This window comes from Chelonoidis abingdonii, chromosome 22, assembly GCF_003597395.2.
Source record: "Chelonoidis abingdonii isolate Lonesome George chromosome 22, CheloAbing_2.0, whole genome shotgun sequence".
NCBI classification, from domain to species: Eukaryota; Metazoa; Chordata; order Testudines; family Testudinidae; genus Chelonoidis; species Chelonoidis abingdonii.
In genome coordinates, this window is record NC_133790.1 from 20,238,391 (window position 1) to 20,257,213 (window position 18,823).

An 18,823-nucleotide genomic window follows, 5' to 3' on the forward strand; every position below is an offset into this window, starting at 1 on the left:
TTTGCCCCAGATCCCTAAGTGGCCTCCTCAAGAATTGAACTCACAACCCTGGGCTTAGCAGGCCAATGCTCAAACCACTGAGCTCTCCCTCCCCCCCTTGTTTTTCATGCTCACAGCAATATCTTCACCCATGGTGTCCTTCTCCTAATACAACTCTGTATCAGGAGGATTTTAGTAATTAACAGAGACACTTCCCAGAACTGGAAGTTATGAGCACTCAGGAATAACTGAACTTGTCAGTTTTATTGGAAGTCGCCTTCCCCTGCAACCATTGCAAAGAAATGAGACTTAAAAGTATGTGTGTTAATTTGTCAAATGAATCTCTATATAGTTAAGAGGGAGAGGACAAACCATAAGAACATCTCTTCAAACAAGCTTCTGATCATCTGTTTACAATACACAGCACTGTAAATAGCCTAACTACTGTTTTTCCTGTCTAAAAGGGACTGCAACCAATGAAAAACAGCCAGGACAAAAATTAAGTACAATTGTATAAAAAATCTCAGTCTTGTTGAGTCAAGATGAAAAGAACATCATAGGACTGAGAAAGACTTGGCCTACATCACAGAGGTTTAACAGCTCAGGATGAGAAGCAGAGCTTGGGATATGGTAGAACATTTTAATTGCATACTGACAAAATCAATTAGACAGATGTTGGTTTAGGACAAATGATTCCTTACGAAGGCACATCTGCAGCATACAGCTCTCCTGTAATACCCAGGTACACACAAGTAAGTGGGTGCAAGACTCAATTGCCATTACATTTTCTGTTTTCCTGCCACATCTACCTTCTAACAGGATGGCTGTAGTTTATGTTTCCATATTTTGCCACAAGTTACAAATGGCATGTCACACATCCATATAGCAAAGTGCACAATCACATCAGGAAAAATATAAACAGAAAATCTAATTCCTATCCTATCACAAAATAGCCCTCCACAACTTGGCTCATCTTGCAATACTAGCTTTTTTTTGGTGACATAACTGCACGCAAAGACTAAACAATGTAAAACTTTAGAGCCTATCAGTCTACTCAGTCCTACTTCTCATTCAGCCAATCACTAAAACAAACAAGTTTGTTTACATTTACAGGAGATACTGCTGCCTGCTTCTTATTTACAATGAGACCTGAAAGTGAGAACAGATATTCCAATGGCACTTCTGTAGCTGGCATTGCCAGGTATTTACATGCCAGATACGCTAAATATTTGTATGCCCCTTCATGCTTTGGACACCATTCCAGAGGATATGCTTCCATGCTGATGATGCTCGTTAAAAAAAATGCATTAATTAAATTTGTGACTGAACTCCTTGGGGGAGAATTGTATGTCTCCTGTTCTGTTTTACCCGCATTCTGCCATATATTTCACGTTATAGGAGTCTTGGATGGTGACCCAGCACATGTTCATTTCAGGAACACTTTCACAGCAGATCTGACAAAACACAAAGAAGGTACCAATCTGAGATATCTAAAGATAGCTACAGGATTCGACTCAAGGTTTTAAGAATCTGAAGTGCTGACAAAATCTGAGAGGGACAAGGTGTGGAGTATGCCTTCAGAAGTCTTAAAAGATCAATGCTCAGATGTGGAAACTACAGAACCCAAACCACCAAAAAAGAAAATCAACCTTCTGCTGGAGGCATCTGATTCAGATGATGAAAATGAACATGCGTGGGTCCGCTCTGCTTTGGATCGTTATCAAGTAGAACCCGTCATCAGCTTAGATGCATGTCCTCTGAAACAGTGGTTGAAGCATGAAGGTACATATAAATCTTTAGCACATGAGGCACGTAAATATCTTGTGACATCGGCTACAACAGCACCATGCAAATGACTGTTCTCACTTTCAGGTGACATTGTAAACAAGAAGTGGACAACATTATGTCCTTCAAATTGCAATTGCACATGCATCTGACGAAGTGGGCATTCACCCACGAAAGCTCATGCTCCAAAACATCTGTTAGTCTATAAGGTGCCACAGGATTCTCTGCTGCTTTTACAGACCCAGACTAACCCGGCTACCCCTCTGATACTTGTTTGTCCGAGTGACTGATTGAACAAGAAATAGGATTGAGTGGACTTGTAGGCTCCAAAGTTTTACATTATTTTATTTTTTAATGCAGTTATTTTTTGTACATAATTCTGCATCTGTAAGTTCAACTTTCATGATAAGGAGATTGCACTACAGTACTTGTATTAGGTGAGTTGAAAAATACTATATCTTTTCTTTTTTACAGTGCAAATATTTGTAATCAAAAATAAAGTGAACACTGTACACATTATATTCTGTGTTGTAATTGAAATAAATATATTTGAAAATGTAGGAAACATCCAAAATATTTAAATAAATAGTATTCTATTATTGTTTAACAGCACGATTAATCATAAGATTAATCGTGAATAATTTTTTAATCGTGTGATTAATCACAATTAATTTTTTAATCACTTGACAGCCATACTAAAAACATAAGTTGCTGGCCATTAAATAAATTACCAAAACTGTAAAAAAAAACAACTATTAATGTTTCAAAACAAATTTTAGTGACCAAGGCCTGTCCCTAAAACAATATTTTTTAGAGTGAAATCTGTGGGCATGGAAAAAAGACGTTTAAAAATTGAATGGTGCAATTGACATTTTTCAGTAGAAATTCTTGTTTTAAAACTCATACTGCCAAATCCCTCATTGACAGTCACTTGCTTTAAACTCCAGTAAGCTGCACCACAGTAATGAGGTTTGTACATAAGGTAGGTTTTTGACTCTGTTCCTCTATAACTATATTGCAAAACACACCACTGAGATAGCAAATCGTCAGGGTAAGAGTGGATTCAGAGTCACTTCATGATTTATTATTTCAGAAAGTGAAAAGCAGCAATAAAGCCCAGACGAACAAGGGAGGGACTGCACTATAAAAGGTATAACAACAATACGCCCAGTTACACACTGGATTTCTTGAGGGCTAGGTACAAAAATCAAGTCTTTATGGTCAGGATGCAACAAAAATATCAGCCTCAAGATTCCCTTTCTCCCCAGGTAGTATGCACTGAATGTCATGGTATGACACTGCAGTTTTATGTTGAGTCAGAACCTGTTATGTGCCTCCTACAGATGACCCACCTGATCCCAGTTACTTATTTCATGCTCCTAACTTTTTACCTACTTCTCTTACATAGAGAAATATTCTGTGTAACATTAACAGAATCACCAGTTAGAGTGGATTTTGGAGCATAGGTTAAGGGCCTGATCCAACTCCTGTTAAATTCAATGGAAAGATTCTCACTGAGGCTAATGGGAATCTATCACTAACTTTAATGTGAGTTGGACTGATCCCTGGAGGAGTATATACCCAGGTCAATTTCATGGCAAAAGGAAAAGCTGTACCATTTTTTTTTATGTTTAATCAAATGTATTATCAGTAGCACCCATATGTTACCTATGCAGTTGCACAGCATCCTGCACATCATCTGCTACACACCCGATCCATCAGGTGTAGTGTCCCAATCACACCAGCAGCCTACATGCTATTTCTAGCACCCAGGTACCTGCACCCTTCCTCTCCTATATGTCTGTAAAACTGCACCAGTGGTACAAGCAGAGTTTGAATTACTACCAAACCCGCAAGTTTGGTACAGGAATGTGGAGGTGATGATGAGGTCTCTTCACCCGTGGCAAAGCTGAATGGCAATTAATTGATCTTTGATTATTAGTGGTAAATATGCCCAGTGGCCTGTGATGGAATGTTAGATGGGGTGGGATCTGAGTTACTATAGAGAATTCTTTCCTGGGTGCTGGTTGGTGAGTCTTGCCCACATGCTAAGGGTTTAGCTGATCGCCATATTTGGGGTCGGGAAGGAATTTTCCTACAGGGCAGATTGGCAGAGGCCCTGGAGGTTTTTCGCCTTCCTCTGCAGCGTGGGGTATGGGTCACTTGCTGGAGGATTCTCTGCTCCTTGAAGTCTTTAAACCACGATTTGAGGACTTCAATAACTCAGACATAGGTTAGAGGTTTGTTACAGGAGTGGGTGGGTGAGATTCTGTGGCCTGCATTGTGCAGGTCAGACCTGATCAGTGAATATCAAAGCCAGTCTGCTGCTTGTTCATGGAAAGCCCCTGGCGGGGCGGGCCGGTTTGTTTACCTGCCCCGTCCTCAGGTTCAGCCTATCAAGACTCCCACTGGCTGCAGTTCACCGCTCCAGGCCAATGGGGGCTGCGGGAAGGGCAGCCAGCACATCCCTCGGCCCATGAAAGTTTGTGAAAAATCCAAAATTTATAAATGAAAGGAAATTGTTTAAAATCTCAAACCAATAAAATAACAGATATTTTTAAGAGCTTCTAAGTCTACATGCTCCTGCACACAAATAAAGAGTTAAAGATGTTAGCAGGCAACAAAAGATGAGTGTAAAAATCTCCAACCACTTCAAAATCATTATAACATTTAACTGGTACTATGGCATTCCAATAAACCAGCTGTCATTGCTTGAGTATATAACATATGTCAGTGGCTCTCAACCTTTCCAAACTACTGTACCTCTTTCAGAAGTCTGATTTGTCTCGTGCGCTCCCAAACTTTCACTTCACCTAAAAACCACTTGTTTACAAAATCAGATATAAAAATACAAAAGTGTCACAGCACACTAGTACTGAAAAATTGCGGACTCTCTCATTTTTATGATATAATTATAAAATAAATCAATTGGAATATAAATAGTGTACTTACATTTCAGTGTATAGTATATACAGCAGTATAAATAAGTCATTGTCTGTATGAAATTTTAGTTTGTACTGTCTTTGCTAGCACTTTCTGTGTAGCCTGTTGTAAAACTAGGCAAATGTCTAGATAGGTTGATATACCCCACTGGAAGAGCTCTGCGTACCCCAGGGGTACATGTACCCCTGGTTGAGAACAGCTGACATGTGTAAGAAGTGATTTAAGCAGTTACCCAAGCACACAGTGCAGATTAGTTGCAGGTGCCAAGGTGATGTAAAACCCACCTTTGCCTCCTCCAATCCTAGACATGCTCTAGGCAAAGAAAGTCCCTGGGCATAAGTTAAAGCAGCTGGAAGGCTTCCAGGGGCTGACACAGCAGTCAGGGATCAACCAAACACAAGAGAGTCCCAAACTTGCCCTTTCCCCCCAAACCATGCCTCTTACACAGGCTGCAGGAAGAGGGAGTGGTGTAGAACAGCGGTTCTCAAACTGTGGGTCGGGACCCCAAAATGGGTCGCAACCTCATTTTAATGGGGTCGCCACGGCTGGCTTAGACTTGCTGAGACTCAGGGCTGAAGCCCGAGTCCCACTGCACAGGGCTGAAGCCAAAGCCCCAGGGATTCAGCCCTGGGTGGTGAGCTCAGGTTACAGGCCCTCTGGCTGGGGCTGAAGCCCTGGGGCTTTGGCTTTGACCCTGATCCCTACCCCGCGCAGGGCAGTGGGAATCAGGAAGACTCAGGCTTTGGTCCCCCCCTCCCCTCCCGGGGTCGTGTAGTAATGTTTGTTGTCCGAAGGGGGTCGTGGTGCAATGAAGTTTGAGAACCCCTGGTGTAGAAGACATTACTCTGGCACTAGGTCATGGGAGAATCCTCTGACACTAGGCTGACCTTCCCATGGTTGGATACAGTGGTTTTAGGGCTGTTTTGTGCCTGCAATGTAGAGCAAAGGAGCAGACAGCCCAGTGTGACAAATTGGGGAAATGTCGGTATCATTTCTTATTAATATTAATTGTTTATTACCCTGTTTCTCTGTTCAAACTGGAATTGTTACCCCCTTGAATGTGTAATCAAATCAAAGGAGGCTGCACAAGGGGAGCTGTTTAGGAACTCAGGAAGGGTAAACAATGATACAGATAAAAAAGCCCCTAACGTACCCACTGGAAAGGAGTTAAGACAACAATAGCTGGGACATCAACTGGAGAAAGAATCTACTTGGCTGGCACAATCCTAGTTAGGATGTGTTTCTCTTCTCAAGGCTAGGGATGAGATCAAGTGACCCACAGTGGTTAAAACAGTGTCCTGGCAGAAAGGATAGTGGGGGAAGGTCACCTCAGCTAGAAGCTGATAAAGGGACACAGAGTCAGCATGCAACAAGGCTGACACCCAAGACAGAGTGCGTTCAGCAGGTCTTCAATAGGGAGTCATCTGCAAGCAAGCTGTAACTTGTCCCCTGTCTTCTCTGGGCACCAAGGCTAAGTCATATCTACCTAGGGGCCTGAGGAGAAAGCCAAGCGCAGGCAAGAGAATGTGTGTAGATGTCTCTGTTATTGTTGACTATTTCTCTAAGCTCTGTGTATAATTTGGGTAAAATATACCACACTTTATTTTGGAGAAACTGTTTTAGTGTCACTGCATGCTATTCCTGACCACAGGCTCCCAAAAAAGAACTCTTGCAGGCAGGGCCGGCGCTACCATTTAGGTGACCTAGGCAACGGCCTAGGGCGCCAGAATTTTGGGGGGGGGGCACTATTTTGCAGGGGGGCGGCACGCGGGTACGGTGGACCTACCGCAGTCATGCCTGCGGACGGTTCGCTGCGGGAAAGGCTCCGGTTGAGCTGCCACAGTCATTTCGGCAGACTGTGCACTGGTGTAAAGGCTCCGGCGGACCTACCGCAGTCATGCCTGTGGCAGGTCCACCGGAGCCTTTAGACCAGCGGACCGTCTGCCGAAATGACTGCGGCAGCTCAACCGGAGCCTTTCCCGCAGCGAACCGTCCGCCGGCATGACTGCGGTAGGTCCACCGGACCCACGGGGGGCGGCGAAATGGCCGTCCGCCTAGGGCCTCAGAAACTCTGGCGCCGCTCCTGCTTGCAGGGTCAAAGCCTAGGTAACATAGTTGGCAGCCAGAAACCCAGGCAGAGTGTGGCTGGACTGCAGGATCCTGTCCCAAGAAGAAATGGAAGAACAGGCCAGCTGCCTGAAATGGATGTCCTCAGGGGACTGGGAAAGTGTCTTAGAAGGGGAAACCTATCCAGAGACTATGACAACACTTATTCTTACACATATCAAAATGTTACCAATTCTGCTGACAAAAAGCAAAATTCTAGTTTGAAAAAAAAAAATCCCTAGAGCAGGCAGAGGGAAGTTTGGGCTTACAGTATAATGTGTAATTTTCTTGATGGGAAAGAAATGAATAGACACATACTGTTCTTAGCCTACTTCAATTACAAGCTGTAGTTCCAGCAGCATATGGTTCTGATCAATGACACTGGAAAACAAAACAGAGCCCAGTTTAAATCTAATGTTCTTATAAATCTCTCAAGAAAAGCTCTATTCAGAGCTTCACCCATTTTATTTTATCTCTGTAAAAATTCTCAGTACACTCTCTTTACCACTCCCTCAACACGTGAACTCCTTTGAGTAAGAAAAATGACCTGGGATAATCAATAAAAGTAACTCCTGGCAGGTGGCTCAGATGTCAATAAAAACTTCCCATGCTAATGCCATTATGTCTTGGATTTCTCACCTACACAAAAGGATACCTATTTTACCTCTTACCTTGGAAAGGAATCTCTTATTTTGAAATAAAAACTTTTGTAAACTTATGTAAGGCATTGAATGGCAGTATTTATTTTTTTTGCCCATGCATTGGGATGCTCTGTAATTTCTTCTATGAGGAGCTCTCGTGCAGACAGAATTTCATTCGATTCAACAGAGCTTCATACCTTTATGGCTTTTGCTACCATATGCTACCTGGAAGGACAATATCAGAACCCGTTTACTTTAATATCAAACAGAGGTATGCTGAGATCACAGTATTAAGGGAAACCTGTTACTTATCTAAAAGATGTAATATTTATTTTTAAATGCCTTTGTTTTCAGATTAAATATTTCACTCATTAAAAGATACAAATAGCACTTTTTGCCCCAAATCTGCAACATTAACAATGTAATGTGCAAAACAGATACACGTGACAAAAATATTCATGATTTTCTCTGGAATCCAATATTTTTTGCTACAGAAATATCCCATAAAGTACCAGAAAATGTACCAGCACTTCTGATATATCACCTCAGAAAAGTTTGAGGAGAGAGGCATGTATGGTTTTAGAAGCAGATGAAATACTACTACAAGGTTTTCACTTGATGAGCCTTTGTAGTCTCTCATTTCCATTAAAAATCTTCAGCTGTCATTCACTGGAGGCAGGATGATGATAATGATGATGCAACTCACAGGAAAACTCCTAATTTCTTGCCCCCATTTTAAAAAAACAGACTGCAGATTAGTGGTATATGATGCACAAGGAGGATGGGACAAGAAAGAGTTTGCCCAGTAGATGAAGAGTCAGCAAAGACAGTGGATTGCTTTAGTCTTGTTTGACCTCATATTTGATATACAATAAACAAGTCATAAGGCATCTTCTATTCTGGCCAAACACAATTTTTTAATTTACACTATTTGATTTCCTATAACAGTCCTGTTTTGTCTCCTCAATTCAAAGTTTATGTATTCTTCTACATCCACAATATGCTGGAGAGGTTTCCCCCAAGAAGCTGCAAGGATTTGCAAATTCTACTGTCCCTCTTTTTGGGGCACTGGGAAAAACCCTTGGTCAAATTATGGGACAAAGGTAGAATACATTTACTTCCCTACCTATCTTTATTTCTCTATATTCTTTATCTTTCTGTTCATAGTCTTCCATTTGCCCACGCATCTCTCAAAAAACAAAATCTGCTGAACTTTTATTTTATAATATTTACATTTCTTTATGCTCCAGGGAGTATTTAGGAACTGAATCATTGTGGCCGTTGCTGAGGCCTCCTATGGAATTGCAGCATTGATCCAGCTGGTCACTCTGCCATTCTTTTCTGAGTCTCCACCCTACCTCCTGATATGTAAAGGAGATGAGGAAGGTTGCCTGAAAGTTAACAGAGAGTTCCCTGGCCCTCACTTTTATTTCTATTGGGTTTTTGGATTTGCAATGTTAATAGCACCTGTTAAGGGGGTGTGTGATATTAGGTGGTACCAAGTTCCCCACTGCCCATTACTAAGCTGATTCTGTGAATATAGATGACCTACAGATTTTGATACAGGTCTAAATTAGTAGACAACCTTTTCTTTGTAAAATTCTGTATTAGGGGAAGCTTTAGCTTCTACCATTACCAGCTAACTTCATTATTGCATTGATCATTCTGATTGATTAATGAGACAAGGCCTGTCAGTTCAATGGAATAATCAATGCGGGTACTGAACAATTAATGCATTATCTACTCAGTAAATTCAACAGTTAACTGAATAACAGAGATGGACTAACGTGATGGACTTTGTTCTCTTTCTCATGGACAGCCATGAAGCACTTCTGGGGTGAAGGGACTCATCAAGCAGAGATTGATGACATGATGAAGGAGAAGGCTACAATGAAAAGCACCAAGATTCTCAGTGTCTTGGAGCTAATGAAAGAAGCATCCTTGCGTTGGCAGTTGTATACCGTAATTATTATTATAGTTACCCTGTAGATTTGTGGCATCAATACAGCTGAGTTCTTCCTCACTTTAAGTCTCAAAACTATTATGCAGCCTTGAAAATGCTATAGACTCAGTATAATTGGCATTTGGTTAACATGGGAGTCCATAGCAATTCAGAATCTCACAAAAAATCTCAAATGTATATTTAAGAGAAAGGGTGATAGTTTTGAGTACTGCAAGACTCCACACATCAGCGTTCTTGGAAGGAAGAATATGTTCTACCATGACATTCTTGAATCTGTCCCTGCAGTGTCTGTATATGTAGCTGTTTCTGATAGCTAGTGGAGATCAGTGGAGGGATAAGTAGTGGGACTACCTCCCGCATATGTCAATTTGTGCTGCAATTGTTAGCCACGGAAGGAAGACACCTAACTCTGTGCCAAGCTAACATGCACTCTGTCTAGGACGGTGAGTAATGCAAGCACACAAGCTTAAGAATCGAATGTCAAAATTATTACATAGGACTCATTTGCAAATTCCCACTGCGATGTGGGACTACTGGATTGAGGAGTATAAGGAGGTATCTTGAGCAACTATAGTGCAGGTCTATTTATGATACAATATCATCTTACAAATACAGATCCCTAGAGCAGCAGCAGCAACAGCAGAAAACTAATAAAACCTGGTCAGTGTCATATTCTGCTCCCTCCTTGTGTGCAAGGATTGCATACACAAGCAGCACAGATTAAAAGGGAACAATTCCGTATTGCAATGTTTCACCACTGCATTACAATGCTGCATTGCATGGAGAAAGGTTCTTAACTCACCCTCAAACAATCTATTCAAACACTACTTCCCAGATGAATAGTAGACATTCACTGGAGCAACTGCGGCCCCATCTACACGACGCGTGAAAATCGATTTTAGATACGCAATTTCAGCTACGAGAATAGCGTAGCTGAAATCGAATATCTAAAATCGAGTTACTCACCCGTCTTCACCGCGCCGAATCGATGTGCGCGGCTCGCCATGTCGAATCCGGAACTCCGTNCGCCGAATCGATGTGCGCGGCTCGCCATGTCGAATCCGGAACTCCGTTTGTTTTGGTGGAGTTCCGGAATCTATGTAAGCGCGCTCTGGGTTCGATATATCCCCGTCTAGACGAGACGCGATATATCGAACTCCGAGCTTTCGATTTTAATGCGCCGAAATGGCACGTCGTATAGACGTGGCCTGCTGCCATACCTACAAACAGGAGCAGAGCCCCACCATTATTTCAGTACTGCAGAGATCATTCCTTCTTATGTATAGTGGTTGATTTTCCTTGACAAGCAGTCTGTGTGTGTGAGAATACCACTTGCCCTGTAAAATAGGTTCCACTTAAAAACACTGAGTTCCTAAGGAAGAAATACACCATTCCATTCCCACTACAAGTCTTTAAAAAGCATTTAATGATGCATGTCTATAAAGAACTGATGAAACCTCAGCAACTGATAGTGTCACACGGTTTTAGCTACTGTAATTTTTTTATAGTAAAATATTTTAATTTCATAACATTTTAAAATGTTTTCATCTTTCAATAATACAAAGTCTCACACCTACCCAGCTTTATGTAGAAGTGCAACATTACAACACTGAACAGCAGAGAGAAATCATGGCTCTCACTGGAGAATAGCAATTGTTTATCTGGTGCCAGGAACTGTGTCACACAAACATATGTAAGAGGTTATTTACTTTTTTTTAACTGCATTTTCTAGATCTATGTTTATGCTTTTGAAGTGCTCCATGTGGCTGGGTTTGATGAAGACATCATCCCCTACATATCACTGAGTGTTAGTCTATGTGAACTCCTCTCTTCTGTACTCTGCGTAAGTAAAATTACACTGGGAATTGGTCAGAATTTGCTCCATCTGCTATTATATCAATGTGATTTGTATCCCTCAGAGCATCATCCTTGAGCAATTTGGCAGAAAGAGGCTGCTTTGCGGAGGCTATGGGATAATGGCTTTAATACTGGCTGGCCTCACAGTAACTCTCACCCTGCAGGTGAGGAAACTCTTTTCAACGAGTCTTTTTCCAATATCCTGTTTCTAACCCTTCCCATCAATAGTTCTACTGGCTACAAAGAAAGACCAGTTGGCTCTAGAATCCCCAAAATAATTTCTGCTACCATGATGGCAGAACTAGTAGTCACTAAAGTTTGTCATGAAACTCCCCCAGTCTTCCTCACACTCTGATACAGGCAGGGCTGAACCTCATGCAGATTCAATCTTGATTATCCTTCTTCTTTTATGGCCTGTGAATGTGGCTACTGTTAGCACAGTCTGCTGTATTCCTCCCTCCATTACAGCTGGACCCAGCCAAAATGGTTAAAAGCTAAATCTGATCTCAACAATACTAGTATCATTGCTGCTGCTCCTACAGGGACAGGGCTCTTGTGATACCAGCACGCCTGGAAGAGGAGCTGCTCCAAACTGCTACCTTACCCAGTGCCTCCCACTCCTGTTTCATTCATGATGGATCAGTGTAGCTACAGAATCACTGGTCCAGGCTCCACCCTTCCTTGTGATCAACTCTCTGTGCACTATGGTGCAGGAACTCTTCTCTACATGGAGATGTGATCCATGGAGTGCAGGAGGTACAGATTCCCTGAACAGGCTTCCAAAAAGCTTTCTTTCACCCCGGTACAGCAGGCAGGATCTGCTGCATCCAGAGACCTCCATGTATGTTGAAGAGGCTACAGAGGCAAGACTTGCCCTTAAAGAGGTGACCTCAACAAAAATGGAATTTTGCCCTTTTTGGTTGTTGGTTTCTTTAGAGTGTACAAGAAGGCCTTGAAGGTTCTCTTTTGTTTAAGGATTCTTCTATGCATTCAAAATTCAGGTCTTATACCCTGGATTTATAGACAACTGGACAACCTGGAGATTTACCACGAAGAATCTATGCAAGGATAGCATGATTATGGGAAAGGGAAAGTGATTTTTAGTCACCCTCCTTAAAGCATTGTTTTTGTTTATACCCATCTGTGATGCAGTAGGGACTGTCTGCACAGTGAATGGGAGAGCAGGGGATGACTTTAGGTATTGGACAGTACCTGAGCCTGTTACCTGAGCCAGGCAGGGGGAAGGGGGAGTCAACACCTTTGCCTGGGAAGCTGGACAAAGGAAGAGAGTCTGCTGGATAGGTTTTTTTCAGTTTTGGTTTTGGGCTAGGTGGTGGAATGCAGGGAATCCCAAGCTGGGATCTAAGCTCCCTGAACCCCTAGAGGGACTCAGTTGAGGGGTCCTGGTTGTGCCTACAACCTCTGCTGTAGACTGAGTTCCTATTGTCCAATAAATCTTCTGTTTTACTGGCTGGCTGAGAGTCACTGAGAGTCCCAGTAAGAGGGCTCCAGGCCCTGACTCCCCTACACTCTGTGACACCATCTAACTCAAACACGTGGGAGAAAAGCCTTTCATTAAGAAATCAAGACCTTCACCCCTTCAACAAGGCATAAGAAAGATATCTCATCTGGGCTGTGAACTAATGAGTCCTTAACAAAATCAGGGAAGACACCCTTTGGTATTCTTCATATTTCTAAAGTTAAGAAAAAGAAAAAGAAAAGTGAACAGAATTTGTGGGGTCGGGAGAGAAGGGGCAGTAGGAAAACTGCCAGCGAAATGAGGAATTATTTGTCACTAGCTGAACAGACATCACTAAGCTTTGTTTTCCTCTCTAGGACTGGTTCTTCTGAATGCCATACTGCAGCCTCTGTCTTATTTTGTTGTATGTGATCTTCTTTGGAATTGGGCCAGGTGAGTAATTAGTTCAATGGGGGGGGGGGGGGAACCAGGCCACCTGAGTGCAACAACATAGTAAAGGAGATAGAGAAAACAAAGATCACATACCATTTAAGTATATGTGGAGTAACAGCAGAATCCAGAATGCTCATATGCACAAGGATAGGGAAAGAACAGAACTAGACCGCATAAATACATCTTCTTAGAGGAAGGAGGGAGAGAAGAGGCTTAACTATTTGAATGCATTAACATGAGAGCAAAGCCTGAGTGAAGGAAATTGCTGACCTTACTTTATTGACTATATGACCTCAGAGACTGAGGAAATAGTTTTCTTCAGCTCAGAATGTCTCTTTCCCCCACTCCCCAAAATATGTCATCTATGGCACTGATTCTGTAGCAGCACATGGCCTCCCAGGAGTTCTCAAACTGTGGTTTGGGACCCTAAAGTGGGTCACAACCCCATTTTAATGGAGTCACCAGGGCAGGCGTTAAACTTGCTGGGGCCTAGGGCTGAAGCCCAAGCCCCACCGCCTGGGCCTAAAGCCAAAGCCTGAGGGCTTCAGCCCTGGCCGGCAGGGCTCAGGTTACAGGACCCCTGCCCAGAACTGAAGCCGTTTGACACCCTCCCCTCCCCAAGTAATTTTTGTTGTCAGAAGTGGGTCCCAGTGCAATGAAGTTTGAAAACCCCCATATTGGTAACATGAACTCAATAAATAAAACAGGAGAACAAGCAATTCTAGTTCACCTAAGGCACTCTTTGATCAAGTATTAGCCCCAAATATTATTTAACATTGGGCACAGGCGTACTAATTTTGTTTAATTTTGAACACTCTTGAACATCATAGGTTCAGTAGCAAGACAGACTTGAAAGTTATTGGGCTTATGTTTTGCTAAACAGAGAACAAAGAGTGCACAGAGAAAATAATATTCATGGAAAGAACAGGGTGATAAAACAGAGTGGAGAGCAGGCAGAGTGAAAAACAGAGAGAGAGAGACTGAAAAAAAGAAAAGAGAGGAAAAGTTTAAAAATATATTATACACATGTGCCCAGAGTAGATAATTCACTTGTGCCAGAGTAGTGATACTCAGACCTCAGTGGTTCAGGAGCCAAATTACTGATCAACATTACCCAAAAGAGCCACAGTCATGTGAATTTATTGTATATAATTTTCACAGCAAAATGACTGACCAGTGTTCTACAATTGGTTAATACCATAGTATGAGCATACTGATTGGTTAATAATTAAATCACTCAGTGGTTTAATATCATGTGCTGCAAAGAGCTGCAGGAAACACATTAAAGAGCCATTTGTGGCTCCCGAGCTTCAGTCTGAGTATCACTGTGCTAGTGCTAGCTTTTGGGGTGACTCTTCTTTCACTAATATACACTGCAAGCTTCCTTTTACCTGCTCGGTTACAGCTGCCTTCCCTTCCCTTCCCTTGGCAGGAAGCATGGTTTGCTAACTCACAGTTGTTTTGTTAGTCCTGGGACCTCAAAACATAATTTGAAGCATTCCCTAATGCCAAACTCCATGAGGGTCATCCATGCCTATTAATACCATATATTACATTGGGACATTAAAAAGGGAGAGTTCCATAGTCCTATAATAACAAAATGATGATGATAATAACAAGCACTTGTACAGCATCTTTCATGCCAGACCTTCAGACTGTTACAAACATTCATCCTCACATCTTCCCAGTGAGTTAATTACCATTTAAAAACTGAACATTTACTACACAGTAGAATGAGAGATACCACAGATAGTTTCTAGTCTACGTATCTAGTCTACGTATCAAGAAATACGGTAATAACTCAGATGCCAGTGTGGAGTAATTGTGAGTATTTTCTGTCTTCGTAATGGCAACACATCCTGGGGTCATCATCACCAATACTTTACATGCAGGGAAATTGAGGCAGAGAGATTAAGGCATATATTCAATAGTGTACTTAAGGATGTGCCAATGAGTTGTCCCAATGAGATTACTCCTATACTTCCCAAATTGGGGCCTAAATGGCTTGCCCATGGGCACACAATGAGTCTGTGGAGAAAACGAAATCAGAATTCACAAGATCCTAGCTTTCAGCTCTATATTCAGTATGCATCCCACACAACCCCTTACCTTGGCCATTACATTAGCAAGATGGTTTGGTTATCTATTTTTACCAACAACTTTTACTGAAAGTTTTTTTCACTGGAGGGAGAGAGGAAAGAAAGAAGGTGAAGGGAAACAGAGTAGCTAAGAAAACAACACAGCATTTATTACTTATTCGTGTTTCATTTTCCTTTCAGTTGGTGCCACAATATCCATTAGGGTTGAAATCTTTGACCAGACATCCCAGACCATCTGCCTTTGTGATTGGTGGGGCCCTCAACTGGGCTGGAATCTTTGTGATTTGGATGATTTTCCCATTCATTGTGGTAAGTGATTGTAACTGGAACATTTCCCAACTGTTTCTAATTTAAACCACCTTAGGTGGTTTGCAGGAAAATAGGGATGAATAAAAAGCAGTAAATCACAATGCTGGGTCGGTCTGGAATCTTTTGGCTCCTGCTTGATGTAGACCAATTACGAAACAGAGGTGGTGTATTTCAGTTTTAGACTGAACTGATCTCAAACTCAAACATGTAAAGAATGATTTCTCCTTTATTTAAACATTATCTGACTTCAAAGATATTAAGTCACATTCAAGAATCTGAAAGTCAGAAGATTTGTTCATATTTCTCTCAGTTTTTTTCCCCAGGAGAACTTAGGTCAATTCTTCTTCCTCATCTTTATGGGAGCTCATGTCACTTCCGGGATCTTTATCTACCTGTTGCTTCCAGAAACAAAGGGAAAGTCTATCACTGAAATCCCAGAGGAATTCAATAAGTTAAATTTTAGGAAGAAATGTATCCCAGCCATGGAGAAGAACATCAGTGAAGATTATACTTTCTGCACTCAGCTCTGATTGGCCATCAAAGGGAGTCAGCAAAGGAAGAAAGAAGAGACATTAGTGACTTTCACACTGGAAAGTAAAGCCACACTGGACAGTCAGCTTTAATATCTTTAATTGGACCAAATTCTGTTGGTGAGAGGGATAAACTTTCAAGACACACAGAGCCTGAGGAAGAGGCTCTCTCACCAACAGAACTTGGTCCAGTAAAAGATATTACCTTAACCCACCTTCTCCCTCTAATGTCCTGGGACCAAGTGCTGCTTTCCCGTCAACTCAGAAACAGGATGATGTCTACTAGTAACAGATCCAGCGCCCAAAACTGGAATGACAGAGAACTCTGGCTTAACTTGGTGAACTGTAAATCTTCTTTTATACCATCTGTCAATTAATCAAAGGTTGGCATTATGTTTAAAACTTTTAAACAACTCTCAGCTGAACCATGAGTAAAGAGAGGAAATAGAAACACACCTCGTCCAAAGTGACTTCCAATTGTTATTTTACAATACAAAACTGGGAATAGTGAAGTTATTTGGTTGCTACCCAGGGCTAAAGTTTAGTCAGTGACAGATTCAAGAAAAAGTTTTTAAAAAGAGGAGAGAAAATCCATTGTTCTTTTTGGCTCAACATCATTGAATGGGAAAAATTCTGATTCACATCACAAAGGGATAAGAGCTCAGATAACTCTCCATAAAAGATGGTGTTATAGGCAGAACTACAGTTGCTCAATTCTTTCCACTCTAAGATTCTGCTTTCAGTTGCTCATAACTTTGCCAAACAAACTGTTCTGGCTGAAATTTTCCATGCCTCGGGCTGATTTCCCCCAACGCCTCATATTCATTGCTTTTTTCTCCTTTAAATTTCAGTTAAACAGTTCAGATGTTGGCAAAAATGAGATTAGATAGAAACATGTTGTTTTCCCCATGTTAAAAAAAATTCTTACAGCAGTTTTGTTGAGAAGTTCTACCAAGTCCATCCTTTGAAGAAAGGACTTAACATTTGGCAGGATGGCCATCCGAGTGTCAGGAATGTGCCTTTTGCTCTCCCCATGTGCCTGTGCTAGACAGTTTTGGCACCCCTGTCATGAGGTACTCCTGTGTGCCAAAAATGCTAACAAGGGGTATGAACCAGAAGAAAAAAGCCTTGTGTAAGAGTCTTAGCTGTTTTCACAACTGATTCCACCTTATCGTTTCTCTGCGGGTATGCTGGAGAGGTGGTGTGGTGGTCAAACTCCCATTTACATGCAAATTCCTGGAATTCTTCCAAGCCAAACAGGAGTCTGTTGTCACTGAGTACAGAATCTGGAATGTCATATCTCATAGAGTGGATCTTCAGTTTGCCAAGCATTGATTTCCTTTTTGTAACAGGTAGGGCATCAACCTCCAAAAATTGGACTACTAATCCACTGTAGCTAAGTATTGGTTTTCCTTGAAGGTAAGCAAGTCCTCTCCCACCTCTTCCCAGGGTTGAGTGGACAATTCATATAGTAACAGTCTTTCTGTTGACAGGTATCACTCAGCCAGCTGCGGTCACACCCTTTTAAGAAGTTCAGTTATGTATTAATTCCTTGCCAGTGAACACACTCTCAAGTCCATCTAAGATAGTTGTCAATGCCAAGGTATAAGGCTTTTTTTTTGCATGATATCCTTGCATAATGAGGCAGGGGCAATAGCTTTGCCCTCAAAATATGATTCCATCCTGCACACTCAGCTCATTTTTAATTTGAAAATACAGTTCTGCTCCTATCAGTACTTGGTTTTTGTCTTCTGGCCACCCTGCTAGTATCTCTACACTGCCTATAGTCAGATGTCCTTTTCTGTAACCTCTTTGATTTCCATCAGCTTTGCTGTTGAAACTGGGAGATAATGCAGCATGTTAATGGATACAGTGTTCTGATCCCCTTCCCCCAGCTCACGGATGATGGGTAAATGCCCTGATCAGGTGTCAGCTAACACCCATAATCTGCCTGCACATTATCTTTACCTGGTGGACTGGAGGCACATCCACATGCACTGCAATCTCTTTGGAACATTAAGAGGCCTTGCCATAATTAAACTATTCCTGAGTGGCCATAGGTGTACTGATGGAATCACTCCACTCTAAATATCACAGCCAGAAGCTCTTTTGGGGGATATCCCTGTTCAATCTGATAGGGTTCTGCTGGCATAAGTGACTGACTGCTCCTGCAAAAGAGCTACACCCAATCCCTTTCTCCATTGCATCACCCTGGAGTGTCAGTGACTTTCCTGGCTGGTCGTACCTCAGGACCAGGACATCCACTGTGGTTAAGCATGTAATATGCTTGCTGTTAGAGACCTGCCCAGTCCCACTCAGCATCCTGCCTTTTGAACTGATGTATGGGTTGCACTATTGTAGCCACGTGAATAGAACTTGGACAGAAAATGTATCATTCCTATGAAGCACTGTACCCCTCTCACATCCATTGGAGCTGGCATGTCTGACTGACTTGATCGTCTTGGGATCTATTTTTAGTCCCTCTGCTGTAAGTGGATGTACAGTGTAGCTCATCTCCTGCTGTCTGAGTCCCATTTTTTCTGAGTTGAGTTTTACATTCATGTCTCTGCATCACCATAGAAAAGTTTGTAGTTTTCTGTCTTGTTCAGCCTCTGTGACATTGATATCTTCATCTAGAATGTGGATATCATCTGCAGTTATTTTCACCCTAGGCAGTCCTTCCAGCACTTGGGTGAGTC

At 42.0% G+C, this 18,823-nt stretch overlaps 1 pseudogene; it reads left to right on the forward strand.

Moving 5' to 3' along the window:
* The first annotated feature begins 6,708 nt into the window (after positions 1 to 6,708).
* On the forward strand, positions 6,709 to 16,124 carry LOC116824313 (solute carrier family 2, facilitated glucose transporter member 9-like; annotated as a pseudogene).
* The last annotated feature ends 2,699 nt before the right edge of the window (positions 16,125 to 18,823 follow it).